Raw genomic sequence first — 10557 nt, 5'->3', positions numbered from 1 at the left:
CATTGCTATGGGGCATTATTATGGGGGCATTATCATATGGGCACTACTACAGGGGCATTACTATATGGGCACTACTACAGGGGCATTACCTCAGGGGACATTACTATAGGGGTACTGCTGCAGGGGGAATTACCAGGGGGGGGGCGCCAAATTACTGTCTTACCCCTGGTGACAAAAATCCTAGTTTCGGCCCTGGCTAGGATAGGACACACCGTGACAGAGAGGCAAGCCTTAGTAATTTCCCCTATCTGCAGACACAGTGATCAGACCAGTAGGAAGGTACAACGCAGTTTTATTTTTACAAGTGAGTGAATAACAGCAGTATAAAATGTACCATGGGCAGAATACAAACTCACAGCTTTCAATATCAATGTAATTACGGAGAACCTCCCTGTCCTCTACCGGTGACCCCCAGCTGGCAAGTAAAGGTCAACAACAGGAAACACAGTTCTTACAAAACCTTTTTGAAGCGCTGAGGAATCCTGGGAAAAACACAAACTATGCTAGACCTAGCAGATCACCAGCAGAATGTACCAATTAAAGACAGTCCTTGCTAATACTTGTGCCTATGCTGGGAAAAAATAGATAAACACATAGGCTATGCTGAAAGCAGTAGTTCACCGGCATCTTGCAATAGTTTAAACACAGTCTTTGAGCCTTAGCTGAGAAAATGGGGATAACACTTAAGCTGCATACACACACAACGATTGAGTCAATGAACGATTTTAGTAAACTATTTTCTACCTTGAAAAAAATGAACTAAAATCGTTTACTAAAGTTGTTCATTTACTATGTTCATTTGAATGTAATGAACGATTTTTATGAACTACAAACGATTTTTGCATATTAACTTAATGAAAATCGTTGAGTTGACAAGTCTGACTGAACTACAAACTACAAATGTGAACGTGCATGAACAATAATTGTTCATCGTTTGAATCAGAAAGTGAACGATTTTTTCAAACGATTATCGTTAAACGATATCGTTTAACAATAATCGTTCAAAAAATCGTTGTGTGTGTATGCACCTTTAGGCTATGCTGAACACAGTAGTTCACCTGCAATACTTTAAACACAGTCTTTGAGCCTTTGCTAAAAAAAAATAGGGATAACTCTTGGGCTGTGCTGAAAGCAGTAGTTCACCGGCAACAGTCTAAACACAGACTTTGAGCCTTTGCTGAAAAATAGGGATATCACTTAAGCTATACTGGAAGCAGTAGTTCACCGGCAACTTGCAATAGTTTAAACACAGTCTTTGAGCCTTTGCTAAGAAAATAGGGATAACACTTAGGCTATGCTGGTAGCAGTAGTTCATCGGCAACTTGCAATAGTTTAAACACAGTCTTTGGGTCTTTGCTGAAAAAAATAGGGATTACACTTAGGCTACGCTGAAAACAGTAGTTCACCGGCAACAGTTTAAACACAGTCTTTGAGCCTTTGCTGAGAAAATAGGGATAACAATTGGGCTATGCTGGAAAACAGTAATTCACCAGCAACAGTTTATACACAGTCTTTGAGCCTTTGCTGAAAAAATAGGGATCACACTTGGGCTATGCTGAAAGCAGTAGTTCACCTGCAACAGTTTAAACACAGTCTTTGAGACTTTGCTGAAAAAATAGGGATAACACTAAGGCTATGCTGAAAGCAGTAGTTCACCGGCAACTTGCAACAGTTTAAATACAGTCTTTGAGCCTTTGCTAAGAAAATAGGGATAACACTTAGGCTATGCTGGTAGCAGTAGTTCATCGGCAACTTGCAATAGTTTAAACACAGTCTTTGGGTCTTTGCTGAAAAAAATAGGGATAACACTTAGGCTATGCTGGTAGCAGTAGTTCACTGGAAGCTTACAATAGTTTAAACTAGGGGTGTGCACCGGCCACTTTTCGTGTTTTGGTTTTGGATCTGGATCTTTCTTCGTGTTTTGGATCTGGATTGGTTTTGCCAAAACCACCCTTCCGTGTTTTGAGTTCTGGGTTTTGTGTTTTGGATCTGTATTTTTTTTTTTAAAAAGCATAAAAACAGCTAAAATCACAGAATTTGTGGGTTTTTCTGCTCCTATGCTATTATTAACCTCAATAACCTTAATTTCCACTCATTTCCAGTCTATTCTGAACACCTCACACCTCACAATAGTGTTTTTATATCCAAACGGTTGCACCGAGGTAGCTGGATGACTATGCTAAGAGATACGAGTGGGCAGCACAAACACGTGGTCCATCTAGGAGTGACACTGCAGTGGCAGACAGGATGGCAGTTTGAAAAACTAGGCTCCAAACAGTACATAATTCAAAGAAAAAAAAGAGGTGCAAGATGGAATTGTCCTTGGGCCCTCCCACCCACCCTATTGTTGTATAAACAGGACTTTAACAAACCAAACATTTCAGCGCCAGGGTCTGCCACACGACTGTGGCTGAAATGATTGGTTCGTTTGGGCCCCCACAAAACAAGCTGGCAATTAATCTGTCCCTGCACAAACTGGCTCTACGGAGGCAAGATGTCGTCCTCATCCTCCTCATCCACCGATTGCTCACCCTCTTCAGTGTTGTGTACATCCTCATCCTCACAGAGTATTAATTCGTCCCCGCTGGAATCCACAACCACAGGTCCCTCTGTACGTTCTGGAGGCTGGTCTCCCTGGAAGATTTGATAATTCATTTTATGAACATCATCTTCTCCACATTTTTGTGGAAGCAACCTCCTACGCCTTTCGCTGACAAGGTTCCCGGCTGCACTAAACACTCTTTCGGAGTACACACTGGAGGGGGGGCAACTCAGGTAAAATAGAGCCAGTTTGTACAGGGACCTCCAAATTGCTTCTTTTTCCTGCCAGTACAGGTACGGACTGTCTGACATGCCTACTTGGATGCTGTTACCGATGTAATCCTTTAACAGACAGACGCACGCTTGTCGCTGCTGCTTTAAGGATGCAGGTGCGGCTACAGCCCACACATTTCACAAAGACAGAAAAAAAAATAAGAATTTTTTTATTGTTTGTGGAGCGCACTTTGAGGGTTACACCACCCTTTAACAGACAGACGCACTCTTGTCACTGCTGCTTTGAGGATGCAAGTGCGGCTACAGCACACACAATTCACAAAGACAGAAAAAAAAAGAATTTTTTTATTGTTTGTAGAGTGCACTTTGAGGGTTACACCACCCTTTAACAGACAGGCGCACGCTTGTCGCTGCTGCTTTAAGGATGCAGGTGCGGCTACAGCCCACACATTTCACAAAGACAGAAAAAAAAGAAGAATATTTTTATTGTTTGTGGAGCGCACTTTGAGGGTTACACCACCCTTTAACAGACAGACGCACGCTTGTCGCTGCTGCTTTGAGGACAGTATCATATGCAGTGACAGTAGACTTGTCAGAAATTGTTGGCACGTCCTTCAGTTCGGACCAGATGTCCAAACCGGCCCTTGACTTATGACACAGGCGCACGCTTGGCGCTGCTACTGTGTTGATGCACGTGCGGCTACATTGCACACAAGTCACAAACACATAAAAAAAATAGTTTTTTATTTTTTGGAGCACTTTGAGGGTTACACCACCCTTTAACAGACAGATGCACGCTTGTCGCTGCTGCTTTGAGGATGCAAGTGCGGCTACAGCCCACACAATTCACAAAGACAGAAAAAAAAAGAAGAATATTTTTATTGTTTGTGGAGCGCATTTTGAGGGTTACACCACCCTTTAACAGACAGACTCACGCTTGTCGCTGCTGCTTTGAGGATGCAGGTGGAATCTAGACGGGATTTGGAACCGGGGACACACTACCTCCATCAATTGTCTAAATCCCACTGCACTAATGTCGGATACCGGACGCACGTCTAACACCAACATAGCAGTTAAGGCCTCAGTTATACGTTTTGCTTCAGGATGACTGCTGTCGTACTTCATCCTCATCGCTAGGGACTGTTGGAGGGTCAATTGTTTAGTAAAAGTAGTGGTGTTCCTACTTCCTCTCTGGGATGATGAACAACTCCCAGCAGCAGCAACAGCACTAGGAGGAAGTGGTTCTTGATCTTTCCCTATTTTATTTTTATCGGAGAAAGTTTGGTCCTCCATTTATGTTATATTGATATATACGTGCGGCTAAGGCGCACACAAACACAGAAAATATTTTTTTATTTTTGCTGGAGAGTAGTGAACTTTGTGGGTTACACCACCCTTTAAGAAATGAGCCAGCTCTTTACTTATGGGACACAGGCACACGCTTGGCGCTGCTCCTTTGTTGATGCACGTGCTGCCACAGTGCACACAATTCACAAACACAGAAAATATTTTTTTATTTGGTTTGGAGTGTACTTTGGGGGTTACAGCACCCTTTAACGGTCAAGCCAGCCGGCCCTTTACTTATGACACAGGCGCACGCTTGGCACTACTTTGTTGATGCACGTGCAGCTACTGCGCACACAATTCACAAACACAGAAAATATTTTTTTTATTTGGTTTGGAGTGTACTTTGGGGGTTACAGCACCCTTTAACGGTCAAGCCAGCTGGCCCTTTACTTATGACACAGGCGCACGCTTGGCACTACTTTGTTGATGCACGTGCGGCTACTGCGCACACAATTCACAAACACAGAAAATATTTTTTATTTGGTTTGGAGTGTACTTTGGGGGTTACAGCACCCTTTAATTGACAAGCCAGCCGGCCCTTTACTTATGACACAGGCGCACGCTTGGTACTACTTTGTTGATGCACGTGCGGCTACTGCGCACACAATTCACAAACACAGAAAATATTTTTTTATTTGGTTTGGAGTGTACTTTGGGGGTTACAGCACCCTTTAACGGTCAAGCCAGCCGGCCCTTTACTTATGACACAGGCGCACGCTTGGCACTACTTTGTTGATGCACGTGCGGCTACTGCGCACACAATTCACAAACACAGAAAATATTTTTTTATTTGGTTTGGAGTGTACTTTGGGGGTTACAGCGCCCTTTAACGGTCAAGCCAGCCGGCCCTTTACTTATGACACAGGCGCACGCTTGGCACTACTTTGTTGATGCACGTGCGGCTACTGCGCACACAATTCACAAACACAGAAAATATTTTTTTATTTGGTTTGGAGTGTACTTTGGGGGTTACAGCACCCTTTAACGGTCAAGCCAGCCGGCCCTTTACTTATGACACAGGCGCACGCTTGGCACTACTTTGTTGATGCACGTGCGGCTACTGCGGACACAATTCACAAACACAGAAAAAATATTATTTTTTTTAGCACTTGGGGGGAGCACCCCTGACGGACAGAGCACCCCCTGGACAACACTACAGCACCCCTTTAGGACTGGGACACTGCACAGGACTTTGGAGTGGACACAGCCCCTATGGACAACTGACTGCACAACACAGTCCAGCCAGCCCCTATGGACTTTGAAGTAGTGGACACAGCCCCTATTGACAACAGCAGCACAGCACAGCACAGCCAGCCCCTATGGACTTTGAAGTAGTGGACACAGCCCCTATGGACAACAGCAGCACAGCGCAGCACAGCACAGCACAGCACAACACTACTCTGCACTACACTACACTACACAGCCCAGCCAGCCCTAACTCCCATCCTCCCTCTTCACTGTCCACAGCCGAGTGAGAAAATGGTGCCGACGCAGGTACCTTATATAGGATCCAAAACCCGCGAGACCCGGAAGGCGGGATGATGACGTTTTGCCTCGATTTCAGATCCGAGTCAGGCGGGAAAAGTCGAGCCTGACTCGGATCGGCCTCGGATCAGGGGGGGCTCGGGGGGGTTCGGATTTCAGAGATCCGAACCCGCTCACCCCTAGTTTAAACACAGTCTTTGAGCCTTTGCTGATAAAAATAGGGACAACACTTAGGCTATGCTGGAAGCAGTAGTTCACTGGCAGCTTGCAACAGTTTAAATACAGTCTGAGCCTTTGCTGATAAAAATAGGGACAACACTTAGGCTATGCTGGAAGCAGTAGTTCACTGGCAGCTTGCAACAGTTTAAATACAGTCTTTGAGCCTTTGCTGATAAAAATAGGGACAACACTTAGGCTATGCTGGAAGCAGTAGTTCACTGGCAGATTACAATAGTTTAAACACAGTCTTTGAGCCTTTGCTGAGAAAAATACATACATGCATATGCCACACACTATTACATTCATATACATTGCATTACAGACCCAGCATTTAAAATGTATAACAGGCCAGAATGGATATACATTACATTAGCATCCCTACAGTAAATACCGGCAACCAAGCAGTGCGTTAAAAATATTTACATCACTACCAGCGAATAGGTATACATTTTATGGCATGAAAAACAGCATTTACATTAATATCACTTGCATCAGACATGAGCTGACACAATAGCCCAGTCACGACCCCTCCCAGCATGAGCTGGAGGTCCACAAGAGAAGTAACACACCAAATATTTGGACAATGAGTCTCCTATGGGATCCATAGTGCTGTATAAACATATGGAAAAAAAATTGACAGGGGCTGCAGGACACCTAAGTGCCTCCCTAATTTACTAAGGGGTAACCCGATAACTATGGGAGTACCACACACATAAGTAATGACACTGAATTATATGATGGAGTGTAACTATAACAATAGTTGTTAAAAAGCATAATGCAGTATAGGTAGCCCAATTTGAATATATGTAAATTATTGAATCCAAAATGCATTTTGTTAATTATTGATGTAATGTTTTCACTCTTTTCCTGTGTTTTTTGCATTCATAAAACAGTGGTTTGCAATAGAGTAAGTTCTATAAAAGATATATATATATATATATATATATATGTATTAAAAACAGAAATAAAAAAAATATTCTCCCTATTTCTACAGGTGTGTGAATTAAACTACCCCCAGTGTGTGTTATTTATTTTCAAGTAAAAGCAGTCATTGGAGTGGGGCGCCAGTCCCTTAGTTTGCCAGGGGTGCTCGGACCCCTAGAAACACCCCTGCTGTTTAGTACAGTAATTTACATACTGGCTGCCCTGCCTGTTCTCTATTAAGCTGGCTGGCCACTATACAATTTTCTGTCAGATATCTGTCCAATCTGGCTAGTTGTAATGAAAACCTGTAGTAGTCGCGGGTCACAGTGTTGACATCACACGCCGCGGCTGCTCATGGCTAGACCAGGGCACTGGACACAGCGCTCTATTGTACAGCCCTGCAGCGCTGTTACTGACCCTACCCCCGCTGCTCCCCAGCATGTTCCGGCCAGTCACCCTGAATGTTAGTGGTGTTGCCTCCATTAGAAGAGGAGGAAGGCACCATTTTGTAGAACAGCTGGACCTTCACCATCATTCTTCTATCCAAGGAAGCCTGATGCACTATGGATACCTCTAATAGATATCTTATGCAAAGTCGACCCTATAACTCCAACTGAAAGAATTGATGTCATGTCTCCTGATGACACTTTAAAAACCACTGAGACATTGTCAAACTATCTTCAGCTAACATTGTTGACTGAATAATACAATGTCAAGTATTTCTATTCAACTTGATTTATATATATTTAAACTACTGAAACCATCAAATCTATTATTACCTATTACTATTTGTAATACACCCGGCGTTTTTGAATTAACTACCTTGCTTTAAAATTATTTTTAACTATAAACCCTTTATCCTCCCACTTTTACATTTTGACAAACATTAACATTAGTATAGACTATTTCCAGAAATGTTTTGAACTTTTTTGTCGACACACTTTTTGAGATAATCATGATCAAAAATTTCAATTTGAATTTGGAAATAGTTTTTCCTCAAAAATCCTATTGTGTTGTATGTCATAGGAAAGGGCATACCAAATACAGTAAAATGACACCACTCCCTCCTCTCTAGCTTAATTAGGAGAGCTGCTATGGTGATTTGAAAATATGGCGGTTGTGCATTTTTGACAGAATTTTGAAAACTTTACATGGCCATATTTTGGAAACGGCATGATATATTTAAATAAAATGTTGTATTTATCTTAGACTACATATATACTATCCATATACCAGATTTTAACAAAATCTGAGCTGGTGAGGTAAAATCAGTGTGTTGATTTTGACACGGAATGACCCTCAAAGGCTTGGAGTCTCAGGGCGTATTCAGTCTCCTAGAACACTGGGGAGGAAAGGCGCATATTGAAGGTCAGGCCTCCTGCTAAGCCGCCATGGGTCATAGAGAACACCGGCTCTGTTGCATACTTGCCTAATTTAAAAAAAGCTTTTCTGTGAGATTGTGAAAGCAATACCTATGAATGCGGCGGTAAAGTGGTCGTGTACTGCTGCATCTGAGAGGCGTGCCATGAAATTGACTTACATCCAAATGTAAATTAGCCCCAAAGCAGTTAGTAAGATCTACTTCTTGATGAAAACACACTGATACTTTTCAGAAAACAAATGTAGCCATAAGGATCATTGTGCCTTATACCCAATGCAGGGACATATATATATATATATATATATATATATATATATATCTGTTTTTTGTTTTTGTTTTTTTAATATAACAGCGCAAATCGCTCTTCATCCAACAACCTGTGCTCTCTGCATTTCATTTACTACCCCAATGTTTAGCTATATTTTCTGTAGTCTATGAATAGATAAGTAGGTATGATATGATAAGACAATATGTAACAAATACTTAGTAGACAATGTGGATATTATATGGTTTAGCCAACTTTGAAAATAAATCATTTTTTATTACATAATATCCACATTGTCTACTAAGTATTTGTTACATATTGTTTTATCATATCATACGTGCTAAACATAGATTAACTCCATACTTGGTTCATAGATACCGCACGTTAGTAATGTTTGCTAGCTGAGCGCAGTATATCTTTTTCTCTGTCAATACTTAAGGATCTGGTCAGATATCCTATACAGCAGCTCGCTTGCATCCTATGCCCTCTAGAAATCTTGGTGCGCTAGTATCCATTTGTTTTCTATGAATAGATAAGTTTTTGTATCTTGTGGTTTTTCTTTTTTAAACATACAAATTTATTGAGAGACAACATAATAATCTGAAATATAACACAGTCGATAGTAATCAAAGTATGGATGACAATACCATAACCAATTTTATGGATAGTAAAGAGGAACAAAGAAGGGAGGAAAATCAGCAAGAGAACGGTATGGCTGTCCGTAAAGAAAACAGAGGGAAGAGAAAAAAATAGTTGGAAATCCCAGGGGTAAGGCTATTTAACCTAACTCGAATGGGGAGGGAGCATGCTGTGAATCAAGCCAAGGGGCACCAATTCTTGTCAAAGGATTTGGAAGAGTTATTAAGTAAACTAGTCATTTATTCCATATGGTGTGTATACTAGATCCTAGAAATTGAGTTAATTACAGGAGGGGCCAATTGTTTCAAGTCAGCGGCTATCTTAAAGGTGGATGCAGAAACTTTGTGGCATATCAGTTTGTTTTGGTGTTTAGTAGCAGTCAGAAGACCCAAAGGTAGAAGAATATACTCAGGCTTGCACGGGATGGGAATCTGAAGACTATGGGATATGAGATTGATAACTTCCCACCAGAGATTCAACATTTTTGGACACGGCCACCATATATGAAGGAGAGTATCTGTTGAGGCGCATTTCCTCCAACAATGGTCTGATGTATCTGGAAACATTTTGCTCGGGTGGGATGGTACATATTACCACCTGTACAACAGCTTATAAATATTTTATTTTAACACAAATTGAGCTGGAGGTGGCATTTTCACAAATCTCTTACCAGTCATCCTCGTCTATAGTGCCACCCAAGTCTGTCTCCCAAGCAATTTCATGGGGGTCATGCAACTGGGGTGATTCCTCAGACAACAATGAGTATAAATCAGAAACTAAACCTTTAGTCGAGGATCGTCTAAAGCAGAGAGTTTCGAATGTCCTTGAAGATAGCCCCTGTTTAACCTAATGCCGCACATCCACTAGCAGATGAGGCAACGACAGTACAATTATGACATCGTAATCATACCATTGTTCCCCATCCCCTGCAGTGCCTACACTGAACTGTTAGTTGTTCAGTGTAGGCACCCTCCATCATCCCCGAACATGGTCAATCTGACGTTATCGGCAGATTGACCAACATGTCCGGGCAATGATTGATGTCGGAAACGACCAGCGGGAGCGTGCATCGCTGGTCGTTTCCGACATTTTAGTGCCAGATTCATGCACGATTAATGGACAACTGAATGATAACCATGTCGTTATCGTTCAGTCGTCCATTAATATCTGTTAGTGGATGTGGACCTTTACAGTGGAAATGTCTAAGTTGAAGAAACTGATAAAAATTCCTAGAGGGTATGGCCAGCTGAGATTGGAGGTCTGAAAAAGAAGGAAAGTCATCGTTCCGAACTATATCATTTAAATATCTGATATTGCCCTTTCTCCAATAACTAAATGGATTTCTAGACATACCTGGTGGAAAATCTGGATTATGAAAAAGTGGAACAATTGGAGAAGGACATCGCACAATTGAAAATTTCCGATTGGTACTATCCCACATTGTCAGGGAGTGAGCTATAATTGGGTGGGAGGAGATCATTCTAGGACATTGTGTCCTGGGGAGCCAAAGGAGGGATAAAAC

The sequence above is a fragment of the Taudactylus pleione genome, unplaced genomic scaffold (assembly GCF_031769625.1).
Source record: "Taudactylus pleione unplaced genomic scaffold, aTauple2 ptg000306l, whole genome shotgun sequence".
NCBI classification, from domain to species: Eukaryota; Metazoa; Chordata; class Amphibia; order Anura; family Myobatrachidae; genus Taudactylus; species Taudactylus pleione.
This window is presented reverse-complemented; position numbering follows the sequence as displayed.